Source organism: Castor canadensis, chromosome 3 (assembly GCF_047511655.1).
Source record: "Castor canadensis chromosome 3, mCasCan1.hap1v2, whole genome shotgun sequence".
NCBI classification, from domain to species: Eukaryota; Metazoa; Chordata; class Mammalia; order Rodentia; family Castoridae; genus Castor; species Castor canadensis.
Genome location: NC_133388.1, coordinates 102551206 through 102563754, shown reverse-complemented (window position 1 = coordinate 102563754; position 12549 = coordinate 102551206). Strand labels below are relative to the sequence as shown.

The 12549-nt window shown below is 46.7% G+C and overlaps 1 long non-coding RNA gene across 1 annotated transcript in view; it reads left to right on the top strand.

The window, feature by feature from the left end:
• Positions 1-12549, top strand: part of LOC141421323 (uncharacterized) — a 207875-nt gene that overhangs the window by 161770 nt on the left and 33556 nt on the right. The gene's annotated exons all lie outside the window — the stretch shown is intronic.

Genomic DNA, 12549 nt, shown 5'->3' with positions numbered 1-12549 from the left:
TGGGGTGGGGAGGACAAGAGGCCTCCTTTCCAAAGGGCTCCACCAGAACATCGAAAGAGCTCCAAGTGTGAACCCTTTGGAAGTATCAGGCCAGAGCTTTGGTACAAAGAATATTTGAAAGCCAAGTGGCCTTTGTCAAGGTTGCAGAGCTGGTGTTGTATCAAGGCCTTACCTGCTACACTACTTGTAAGGAGCTGCAAGTGTCTGGGGCTCACCTGGGGGCACTTGCAAGTCAGGCAGGGCAGTGACAAGAGGTAAGCATTCACTCCAGCTCTGGCTTAGGGCTGCTCTGATCAAATGTTCCTGTATTGCAAATTTGGTTGTAGGAAAGTGCCACTTGAGCATTCTCTGAAGGTCTGTGGTTCTTGAAGAGGCAGAGAGCAGCACTGTATTTTTGCAGATGAATAAAGTGCAATGAGGAGCAATACCTTCCTGAGCTTATCTGGTCTTAGATTCCTTTCATTCAACATTCTTTTTCTTTTCCTTTGAAACCTGATTTTCATAGACACGAGGCATTCTCATATAGAAATAATATTCCCAAGGAAAGAAGAAAAGAAGTGACATGTTGAGTATTTAAAGAATGCTTAGGCTTTATTTTATTTTTTATTTTTGGTCGGACTAAAGTTTGTATCAGGATTTTGTGCTTGTAAAGCAGGTGCTCTACCTCTTGAGCCACACCTGAGTCCATCTTGCTTTGGTTATTTTGAATGGGGTCTCTCAAACTATTTGCCCAAACTGGCTTCAATTCAAGATCCTTCCAATCTCAGCCTCCTAAGTAGGTAGTATTATAGGAGTGAGCCACTGGCACCCAGCTAAGAGTCTATTATCTGCAGAATTTTCTCCTCCAGAACTTTTTCCTAAGTACTTGAGCATATTAACCTCCACACTTTAAAAAGGACCCAAAACAGACCTTACGCAGGGTTTGCTTGGGTGTGTAAATCTTCAGAACAAATGGGAGTTGCAGAATTTCTCAAGCTGCACCCCCATGGAGCAGATGCCAACATCTGTGACACATTGGGCTCATGCGTGCTCTGACAGTGAGACGCTGACAAAGAATACTGGGGCTCCTGCTCAGGCAGCAAGCTCCTCCAGGCCACAGGGGGACTGTGCATCTCCCCTAGATGACCTAGGAAGGAAGTTCACTGCCAGCAAGGCCTGTCTTCATGCCCTCGGAGCAGCCGTTAACCAGACTGAACACAAAAGATGAAAAACATTGCCGCCAAGTGTGGAAGGAGGGCTCCTTTGAAGGAGCCGCTGCAGAGAAGTGGTTGTGTGAGATCTCAGGCCCCTTGGCTGGGAGCCACTGGAGGCCTCTTGCTAGGTCAGAGCCTGCCCCCCAGTCCCCTTCTCTGATCTTGGTATATCTAGGATGTTGACAGAGAGCCTGCGGTCCACAGTGTGGGGAGTATTGTCTGGGCCTGGCTTCAGATCCCGGGACTGTGTAGCTCTGGGCTGTGACTCAGGTCCTGGTGGGGAGGGTTGGGGTGCCAAGGTCCCGATGCTGGTATTGGGGCACAGGGTGTGGATGCTGCTTGTCTCCTTGGCTCCTCCACAGCGCCGTGTGTCTGGGGCTGTGATTACTGAGGCAGCTTCCAACAGGCCGGGACTCGCTTGTGTACATAGCTGAGGGCACTGACAACACCCCCGACTGTGCAGGTGCCTGCTAGAGACACAGAGCCCGCAGGAGCAGGTGAGCAATGCTTCAATCTGGTAATGTAGTTCCTCATGAGACATGGCTCCCAGCTCCGTGGAAATCTACAAGAACAGCAAGCACTGGGGACTACTATGGAGGTACAGCCAAAGCCAAAACAGAGTCCTCAGTGCACTACACTTCTCTGTTTTTGAAGGAATAACCCTGGGTTTCTTTATGGTGTGAGAACTTCATAAGAAAATACAGAATTATGCCTTCATATCCTTCATAACCAAATTATTCAATACAGTTTATAAAAATATGATTCTACAGAAATAGCTTCGTACTTGGAAACTGCATTTTAGTTAACTTTTTAACCCACCCTCCCTTTGGTGTCTCAGTGTAAGACAGAACTCTAAGCCACTCAGAGACCTTTGTAATTTGAATTGGATGCTCTGTGGAACTAGCTGTCCTTTATCACAGGCAGCCTTCAAATGGTCCATGGTAGTCTGAGTCTACAAAACCGGGTCTTACAATGCCTTTGTTTCCCCGTATTTCACTTCATGCCAAAATGTAGGTCCCTTGTGAGCTCCTCAAGGAGTTCTTAGCCAAAGAGTCATGGTTACATCCTGCTCCATTAGAACTGCTTCTCTTTAATCCTAGTTAATTTTGCATATTTATGACATTATTTTGAGAAGGAATTTTATAGGCTCTATAGCAGCCAAACTGGTCCATGCACAAAGACAGACTAAGAACCTCGAACGTGCCCTCAGACATCCCAGGCTCTTGGAAGAGCTCTCAGGTTTCCCCAGAAATGCCCTAACTCAGCCTCCTTCCACATCACTGCCTCCTGAGGTCCCAGGATACCACCTCAGCCTGGCCCATGGCCCTGAGTGGGGAACATATTCTACCACTTCAACCCACCCCAAGATGAGCCTCTTCATGGGAATACTGACAATGAGAAATGTTCCTTTCTACCAAAGGAGTCCTGTGTTCTCCATAGGAGTGGGAGCTTGGCCTTAGGTCTTGACAGAAAGTCACATAAGCAGCTAGGGGCATGCTTCTCAGAGCTGAGCATTCTGTGAATGCAGAGCAAGTGCAGGACCCACACAGCCAGCCTAGGGGGCTGTTCGAGGCCTGACAGCATCCTCATCATTCTCTCATCAAGGTCATGAGAGACCATAGTCTCATCTCCCCCTTGGCAGTTTGGCTGCATGCAGATGACAAAGGTACGTGGTTTTGTTCCAGTATGGTCCATATGGAAAGTAAGGAGACAAACACATCTCCCCCCACACTCCCAGCATCTCAGGAAAGCAAGAATTGAATAGCTTTGTAGGGTGGCATTAGGGGTTTGACCTGTGCTGGGGGCAGGCCACGATGAGGTATAAGAGGGAGGGGAGGTGGCTTTTCTGGGAAGTGTCTCATATATTGACCCAAGATTCACACAGTTCTGTTCTTCCATTTTTCTGATCACCTGTGCAGAGGCCACCATCCCTTGAGCTGTTTTGTGTAGAGATTGACTGTGCTGGTTCTGCCTGGGTCAGAACTCTGCTGTGCTGGTTATTAGCTGGATGACTTTTGACCCATTACTCAGCCCTAGTCTCCTTATCTGTGAGACAGGGAGGAGCAGAACCTGACTCATTTCATCCTTGGTCTTGCGCTGACCAGCAAGCCACAGGCTGGGGTGACATCAGCACATGTTCCTTGTCTACAAGATGAGCTTCTGATTTATGAGGTCTCCACTCTCCCCTTAACCTGGCCTCTTAGGATGGCATTTGGTGATTTCTTGAGGCTTTCTTGTCTTGGCATTACAATATAGACTTAAGTGCTATTTCCAGATCTTTCTGACCTGTGAAATTCTTTCTGCTCTTAGTAAAGGATCTTGGTTGGCTTCTTGTTTCAGCTGGTACAAAGCTGGCCATGCAGTAGGCTCACTGAAACTCCTCCTTGTTAATACTCCAAGTATTCTTTAAAATTGCTGTGAATATTCCTGTGTGTGCTGTTTTTAAAGTTGATTTTCTTTTAGAGCTCTCTTGACTTCTGAAGATTTTCCTGAAGTTCATGTTCCCTTCCTGAAGTATGAAGCAAGTACTGTGACTTCATCCCTTCTTGGGTTTGTGCTCATGTCTCCACATGGACAAGAAGCAACACCTTGAGCTGGGCAGTCCCTCCCCAAGCAGGGCGGTCAGTGCTGCTGTGGAGAGGCATCCCAAGGACAATCGCGGCCTCCCCACTTCCTTCCACTTGCCCACATGCAAGTCTCCACGGACAGCAGAACACGACATTGTTCATAAACTCCCTGCTGCCAGGACCCAGGCACGACTTCCCTTATTACATGTTAATATAATTGCCATGTTTTTCTTTTTGTTTTTGTTTCTTCGTAGTGTTGGGGATCAAACCTAGGGATTTATGTATGCTAGGCAAATACTCTAACCACTAAGTTACTTCCTTCATGTTTTTCTTTCTCTTAACTAAGAACCCTCCACATTGAAGTTCTTATGAGACATTCCTTCTATCATTTGGTAGACATGAGAGAAGGGCCAGAGGGAAAAGCAATTTAAGACTGAGGCCAGAAGTCTTTGTTAAGAGCAGTATTTCCAGAGAGTTCTCTCTTCTACTTCCAGGTCTCAAGTTTCCAGACAAGTTGCATACTAGAGCAACAGGTGCATGTGTGTGTGTGTGTGTGTGTGTGTGTGTGTGTGTGTGTGTGTGCACATATAGGGAAAATATGAGAATGCCTTGAGGGATCCCACCTCCAGGAAATCCTGTTGCTACAGTTGATGCAGAGAAAAAAGTAACCCTTCTCTCAACTTAATTTTTTTTGTTGTTTTAGTTTATAGAAGTGCAAGTATTGAGCAGTTTGGTGGTAGTAATGATGCAGCCACTTAAAAAAAATTCTTTGAACTTTTTAAAGCCCTTTGTGTTTTCCTAACAGTTACTCATAGAAGGGTTGGGTTAGGAAAAATGCAGGCAGGCTGGTGCCTGCTCCTGAGTGCTCAAGTTTGAGCAATAGTATACCTACAAATTCAGCGAGTCACTTTTTATTTTTTTCCTAGTGGTGGCAGCAAGAAGTTGGGTGGGTGTATGGGTACATCTCCTCCTCCAGTGAAGTGAATGATTTCCTTTCAGGCTTGGAGGTGTGAAACGAGCTCCTGACACCAGGTCTGTGTCCTGTTGGAAGCTGCTTGTCTGTGTGAAACCAGCCAGCAGGGCACAGAGGGCCTCAGGCAGTAAGACCACTCTGTTCTAACCAGGCCTTGCTGCCCCTCTTTCACTTGGGATCTGTGGAAGGAGGGGATCTTACTGCCATGTGGGCCTCCCTCCAGATGTCTCAGGTCACCTGTGGGCTCTGATGTCCTAGGACATAGGACATGTGGTGGATCCTCCTGGCAGGAGCTGTCTGCTGCCTTTGAATTTGAAGTGTCCTTGCGGCTGGTGGGCAAATGGCCAAGAGATGGTATCTTTATACCATCTGCCGTCATCTTTGCTGTGTGGGAACTAATGGCTGCATTTGAATAATTAGGCCTTTGCACCATAGCACAACAAAAGCAGGGATTGCTCCATGAAAGCCAGCATAATTACTGTAGCTTGCACATTCAAAGCCCCTTTCATCCCTCTAGAACCTGTAGCACTTGGGAAGGTCTGCACCTCAACCAGGCTCAGGATGCATGGAGCCAGGCCCCTCTCTAGGGGAGCACAGTGCACACCAGGGGAGTCCTCCTTTTCTCTTCCTCCCTGCTTCCCAGCACTGGGGGCAGACTTACCAGCACCAGGGGCAGTCAGCACTTGTCACACTTCTATTTGGTCATCTGTGAATTTGTCTTTTCCTACCAAGCTGCAACATTGCATGTAGCTCAGTCATTTCTCTTGTGCATACTTTGAAATGGAGGTCTCCTAACCATTCTGGGCTTAAGTTTATTCACCCTTTAGTTACACACATCTGCCCATCTACTTCCCGGCTGGTTATAAAGATCAAATGAAGTCATGGATATAAAAGTGACCTACAGAGTATAAAAATATCACACAAATAATAATAAAAACCCTACAGTTTTCCAGTGGTAAGGAATGGAGACTACTCAATCAGCCCTGCCATATTTTTAACTCAGGATGAGGCCTTTCAGCAACTCCCTTTGGGGAAGTAGGTTTCATAGTGACTAGGATGACCCTACAGAATCATAATCTTGTTAACTGCAAATTCTGGCCTTCAGTTTCCTGGGAGATGTTTACATCAGTGACTGATGAGTCCATTCCACTTAATCAATCACACAGTCTATATGGAATATCTATAATCCATAGCAACCTGCCGTATTAATTGATGCTGAAGTATGAATAAGCATGGGAGCAACGGTAAATACAATCCTACAAAGTCCCTAAGATCTGAGAAAATTTTGCCATATCAGTGGTGAAAAAAAAAGACAGCATCAAGACTCAAAAGATGGAGGGTCCTGCACCTCTTATTGTCCAGTTCTGTTTTTTTTTTTAAATCTAGCACTGGGGATATGTCATGGAATAAATGGCATTTGATTCATACCTTCAAGGGTGGATAGACTCTTAGTCTATAGAGAAATAAATTTATAGAAGAATTCACTGGGACCACCTATAAAAATCATGTAGAATGTGCTCTGAGATGCCCAGACCCCAACTACTTTCCCAGTGACAGCTTTTTATGCCAAGTCTGAACCCCCTACCATCCAGTTGGGGAGTCCTGGTGCAGGGAAACTAAAGATCAACCTGAGACAGAAGTCTCCAAGGAGTGGTGGTTGTTTTACATTGGTGGTGGAAGGGGAAATGAGTGCTCCTGAGTGGAGAGCCATTTTTTTTTCTCCCAGTTGGAATTTTAAGCCTGTGAAGGACCCCAATGAATTTCATTTGACTTTCTTTAGTCTAGAGTGCTGTTGCTCTCCAAGGATCCCGATGACTTGGTATCTTCTACCAAGACCTCAGCTCTATAGACCCTGCCCAGGTGGTTTATAGAATCTTCATAAAATGTGACAGATTAATCAGTACTTACTGACACAGGGAAGGCAGGTGAATCAGACCTATTTTGTCCCTTGGGAAGCTTATATTTTCTAGTGTAAAGGCACACAAACAGGAAAGTGCACAGTGAAGGGCTAAGTATAGCAATAGGGTGACAGAAGTTTGTGCCATGAGTGTGTGCCCTGTGCTCTCCAAGGGTACCAAAAAGAATTTCTGAAAGAGACCAGGCCAGAGACTAATCTGGTACATGAGGAGGAGTTGTGCAGATAAAGAGGATAGGAAAAGCCAGGAAGAGAGAATGTGAGGTCAGCCCAAGCTGGTAAATAGGGAGAAAATGTTGGGATGAAGACTGTGAGGGTGTTCATGACATGGAGGCAATGTGAAGTAAGACTGGAGATTGAGAGGCAGAAATCGGGGAAGTCATGGTCAAGATTAAACTAGGTGAGACTAAGCTTGAGGGTGTGTTCTAGTGAAGACCAGGCCCCTGGCATGGCATACTTGATGACTGTCAGGCATCAGGAACCATGAGGTCAGTATAGGACAAACTGTCAATGTGGAGGACAGCTGAATCCTGGGGGTGTTCAAGGACATTTCGGAGACCTCTAAAGTCCATGAGTTTGGTCTGAGAACACTCCCTTATTTATCTAGCTCTGTTAATGAGGATTTCCATGTGCCAGACATGGACACTAAAGTGATTGCATCCCAGACCTCAGTGACATCCACGTCGATAAACAGCTCTCTGATGCTGGAAGAGACTCCTGGACAATGTACTCTGGGTAGCCCAACTTCTTAGCAGAAACTAGAAAGATTTCACAGAGGAGGTAAAATTTGACCTGAAGGTAGACTATGAGTTTTTGAGGCAGAAGAAAGAAGGAAGTCCATGATGAAAGGGGTGTGAGATGTGGGGTCACTGGTTGGCGCAATTGTGTAACCATCACCACAGAAGTAACTTAACGGGATTGTAGAAATTCAGTGTGTTGGGTCAGGTATAGTGGTGCGTATCTGTAATCCCAGTTCCTAGGGAGGTGGAGGTAGGAGAATCATGGAAAGAGACTGGCCCAGGCAAACAAACTAAAACAAACTAAAGCAAAAAGGGCATGGGGGAATGGCTCAAGTGGTAGAGTGCCTACCTAGCATGCATGAGGCCCTAAATTCAACTCCCAGGGCAGAAAGAAAGAAGGAAAGGAAGAAGGAAAGAAAGGAAAAAGAAACTCAGCATCTTCTAAAAGTATTTAGGGATGACGCTAGGAATCTAAGCAATGGCTCAGAAGCAGCAGGCTGCCATAACACCTTCTCCACTGGTACAGACATTACTTGTGTCTACAGTGCCTGCTGAGGAAAAGAAAATGTCTCTCCACCAGTGTCACTTTAATCATACAATTTCATACCCTATTGACCTGTACACTCACCAACTCTAAAGATGAAGATTTTGTGGTTAGCAATATGCTAAAAACCTGTGAGTTTAGAGACTCTCACCATTATAACTTTACCTGGGGATGGAAGACCAATAGATTCTCATCATGGTGAAATCCTGGAGTTACCTGCACCTACCTGCAAGGGCTCATCTTAGGAATCAGGAAATAGCTGACAGTTTAAATTTTAAGTTTCACAGGTATGTATTTCTTTTGGCAGTACTGGAGTTTGAACTCAGGGCTTCACACTTGAGAGGCAAGCGCTCAACCCCTTGAGCCACACCTCTGTCAGATTCTTATTTCTTAATGGATTGGTGTAGTTTATTCTTGCCTTATTGCTAGAACAATCTTTATTTACATTAACCCATACTTCAGTTGGAATCTGTTCACAGTTTTTCCTTTCTTTGGAGGATACATTTGATGGGATAAATTTACTTAAGGTAAAGTTCAAGGAAAGTCATCAAATCAGCTCTTATTTTTCTTCAGAAAAAAAATACTTATCCCAGCACAATTTTAGGTATGTGAGTGTCCAGGACCAGCCCCTTTTGTTCTTCATGGGGCATGCTCAATTTTGTTTGAAGACAAAAGTGAACAGGATGCTACTGAACCCTGTGCAATGATGGGTTGGGATAAAGGCATTGACTCCTCTGGTCTTGAATACAGCCCAGGCCATCAGGGCCACATTGAGCACTGGGGGAACTAATCCACACCCCCAATTTATGTTGTGGGCAAAGTCATATCCCTCCAACTTTCTTGACAATCAACATTTCCACGAGCAGGCAAGCACTGCTGAGATCCAACACAGAGGCTTTCCTCTGGTTCTGCACCTTGGCAGCCAGGCCTGCCCCACTCCTTCAGCAAACGTGAATTGAGCACCGATTGTGTGCTGGGCCAGGGAAGACAGAAGTGAATAAGATTAGTGAGGTCTGTGTTTTCATGGATTTACATTCTGGTAGCAGACGTGAGCATCACAGGGTGACATGAGAAACTTGCTCTGCCCAGCGTTCTCCTGTGGATGGAGAGCACTTGCCCTATTCTCCCTTCCATGGGAGGCTCTGATGTCATGATGGTGATATTATTGAGTTTTACATTTATCTTCTAAAGTTTCATTAGCTTAACGGAAAATTATGTCTTCCATGCTTTCATAAAATAGCTGATAGAAATATTAAACACAGGCCAAGGATCAAAGTCCTCTGGAGAAAGCAGAGGGCTGGATTTGAATGTGCATTTGGAGCACTGGAAACTGTTTAACTTCTCAAGAGGTCAAGAGAGAGGAGCACCATCCTAGAGACAAAGGGCTGTCAAGGAAGAGTGGAGGCTTCCCTACTGCCATTCCTTCTCCAGCACGGTCTCAAACCCCCAACCCTGCCTCACCTCACCTCACCCCTCAGGCCACCCCTCACTTCTGTTACAGCCTGTGTGCTATCAAAGCCTCCAGAATTGGAGACTCCACCAAAGCACTCCCTCCCTCTCATCCCCTCCCACTGCAAGCCATAATCTAGCAGGCAGACAATGAGGACAGGACAGCTATTCAGAAAAAAAAACTCGTGGCTGGGGAGGCTCAGGGCATGTCCTGACTGCACCTGCAGGTTTTCTTTTCCTGAGGCCGCCGGGCACTGGCTGTGCTGCACCTGCCGCGGGCCAGCGCCTGCCTCTCCACACATACCTGGGTGCTGGTGCAGGCCCTGGCCTGCTCCACATCCTGCTGCCTGTGATTCCATCGCTTGCTGTGCCCTTCCCAACAGCCTCTTGAGACCAGCCTGTCACTCTCACACCCACCTTCCAATGTTCTGGAACCATGTGGCCATGAAAGGAATAGAAAAGCAACCCCCTTGTGCCTTTCCTTCCCTATCACAGGCCATGGTGAAAGCTTGCTTGTCCCTGTCTGATCTTTCAGTCAGTTCCTTTCCTGATTATGGTGTTTGCAGAAGCAAGCTGGTCTGATATATATGGGTGGAAGCTGTGTTTATACCAGGGGCTGATCTCCAAAGAGAGACGAAACCAATCATTCAGCAAACAGGGATGTGCTACAATTCAAAGGTTCTTTTGAGGAGGTGGCCAGTTATTCTTTTACATTAGAACCAATGCTTAAGCTTTCCACAGATCCAAAGGGTATTTGCTACCATAGGTTGGCATTTTAAGTAATTTTTCAAGCTCTAATAGATGTCTACAATATGGGTTTGCTCAGAGACAGGGAGAATACTAAAAAACATGGAGCAGCATACAACTCATAAGCAGTGGTCAGGATGACAGAAGGGACAGGGAACTTCTCCAAATCACTCACGAGCAAGGCTTGAACTCCATGGTTTGCAACATTCTTGCTCCTGTGCTCAGTCTCCCAGTGCTCAGAAATGAGAGTTTTGCTCTGAATGACTAAGCAGGTGTCACTAACTTTTGTGATCAAAAAGTGATGAGATACTCTGAGGACTCCCTAGTGACCGGAGTTTAGAGTCATGTTCCTGATTTCCTGGACTTTTTCACATGGGTATGTGTGTTTCCCTTGACTCCATTTGTCTGGGGCCAGGAGGAGGCTCCATCTGTTGCACAGGTGGTGGGTGACTGGCCGTTGGGTAGGTGTTGGTGGTGGAGGGCGGAGAGGCAGTGAAAGTGCACCTCAGGTGAAGGGGAGGAGGCACCGCTGTGTTGTACCCATGTATTCAGATGTCCTTTAACCTAAACCCCTGGTACAAGGAACTCTCTGGTTGAGTGGCTGGGGCCATATAATAGGTGCAGTGTGAAGCAAACAGGCAAGAGAGAGGTAAAAATAAACAAGCCACTGTGTGTCTTAGAGGGAGGAATATTTTCCTGATGGACTAAACGGCAACATGAGGCACACAGCAAGCCACAAATTACCAGGCAGAGAGAGCCACTATGTTCTGCACCCAAAGGCCTCCAGCGAGTGCATGCAGATGTAATGACACGCTGAGAGGCTTTGGGCACTCCCTGTTGTGACTCCTGAGGTTTTCAGGCAGAGATCCACACATGGGAATGGGAATGAAAGGCTACACAGGGCCCTGTGTTCACTTGATGTTCACATTGGGGTAAAATATCTTCACACTATTGATTGGCAGACCCTCAAGAGTGTATTGTGCTGTTCCTTCCTGGTGCTTGACAAGCCAAAGAACTCAGCTTCCCCACGGCCTCTCTGGGCTGTGCTGCCTTATCCTGAGGATAAAGCTAGGAGTCCTGCTGCCTGGTCCCCAGCTACCAAGGTGCTCTTCCTTATGTGACTTACCAAATTAGCTCAGGCTGCAATAAAGACCATGTCCTTTTATTAAAAAGTGTTTGGGGTATATATAAAATTAGGTTAACATTGGCATTTGAACAACTCCTTATTTATTCTGTGGCAGCTGCTCTTTAAAGATTACATGCAAGGAAATGAATCCTTGGTCTTCATTCCTCCCGCCTCTTGCAGTCTGCAATACACGTGCTGAGGTCACACTTGGAGGGTCACCAGGCCCTGCAGACCTGAGCTTTTCACGTGTACCCGTGTGTCCGCAGCGTAGTAGGAGCTAGTGAAATGCTAGCTACAGGGCTGGGGCCTGAGTCTCTGCATTACAACACGAAGAGCAACAAGACCTCAGATCCAAGGCTGTGATGCCAACAGAAAGCCAGCACTTCCAGATTTTCCTTCAGAGAAAAGGCAGCACCCCTGATGTGCACACAAACTGCCTCCACTGAAGCACTGACCTCCAAATACTTGTGGACCCCAGTGCAGTGGCACCCTTGGAGCTCTCAGTTCTCACTCTGGGCTCTGCTGTCCCCTCCACTCATCTCTGCCAATCGTCTCTTATTCACTTTATAACTGAGCCCAAAAGGAGACGCTCCATTCCCAGCTCTTCCCTCCACGCAGCCCCTCAGGTGTATGGAGATTGGCTCTGTGCTATAGGATGGGATCCACTGGGAGGCCGCTGTGGGCCAGGGGCCCCTTCTTGCTCCTTATGGAGCTTGTGGTCTGGCTTGTTTACTATTTCCGGAGACTGTGCTTAGCTATTTCCTCTGCCTGCCTATCAGAAATGTGTTTTCCTTAAGGGAAGGGAGTGCACATCTCCTCTGTTTTGCCTTACTGCACACCTGGCAATTCGCCTTTAAGGATAGACTCATGCTGTCCTTTCTCTTTCCTCATCCTTTTACCTTCCCCTGTTGCATGATCCTCATCCTTCTCTTTTCCTTCCCTACCTTCTGCTTGCATTCATCTAGCTCGATGTTACCCATGAATGTGTAGCTTTGTGTGTTTCTATCTGGGCTCATGTCATGTAGTGATTAGCATCCTGTATCAGCTAGATCAACTCTCTTTTAAAACTATTTCAAGGAGCCAGTGGCTCTTTAGACTCCACATGGCCTGGTGGACTTGGGTTTTACTTTCCCATCCTGGGCTTCACAGTCAGCACTCAGCAGCAGTTTTCTCCCCGCTACCAGCTGCCCTCCTGAATAGAAGCACGAACCTGGGTAGGAGCCTATATCCAGGGAGGCCTTGTGCCATAAGGTTGTAATCAGAAGCCTGGAGGCATATCTGCTTTCCCTGCCCCA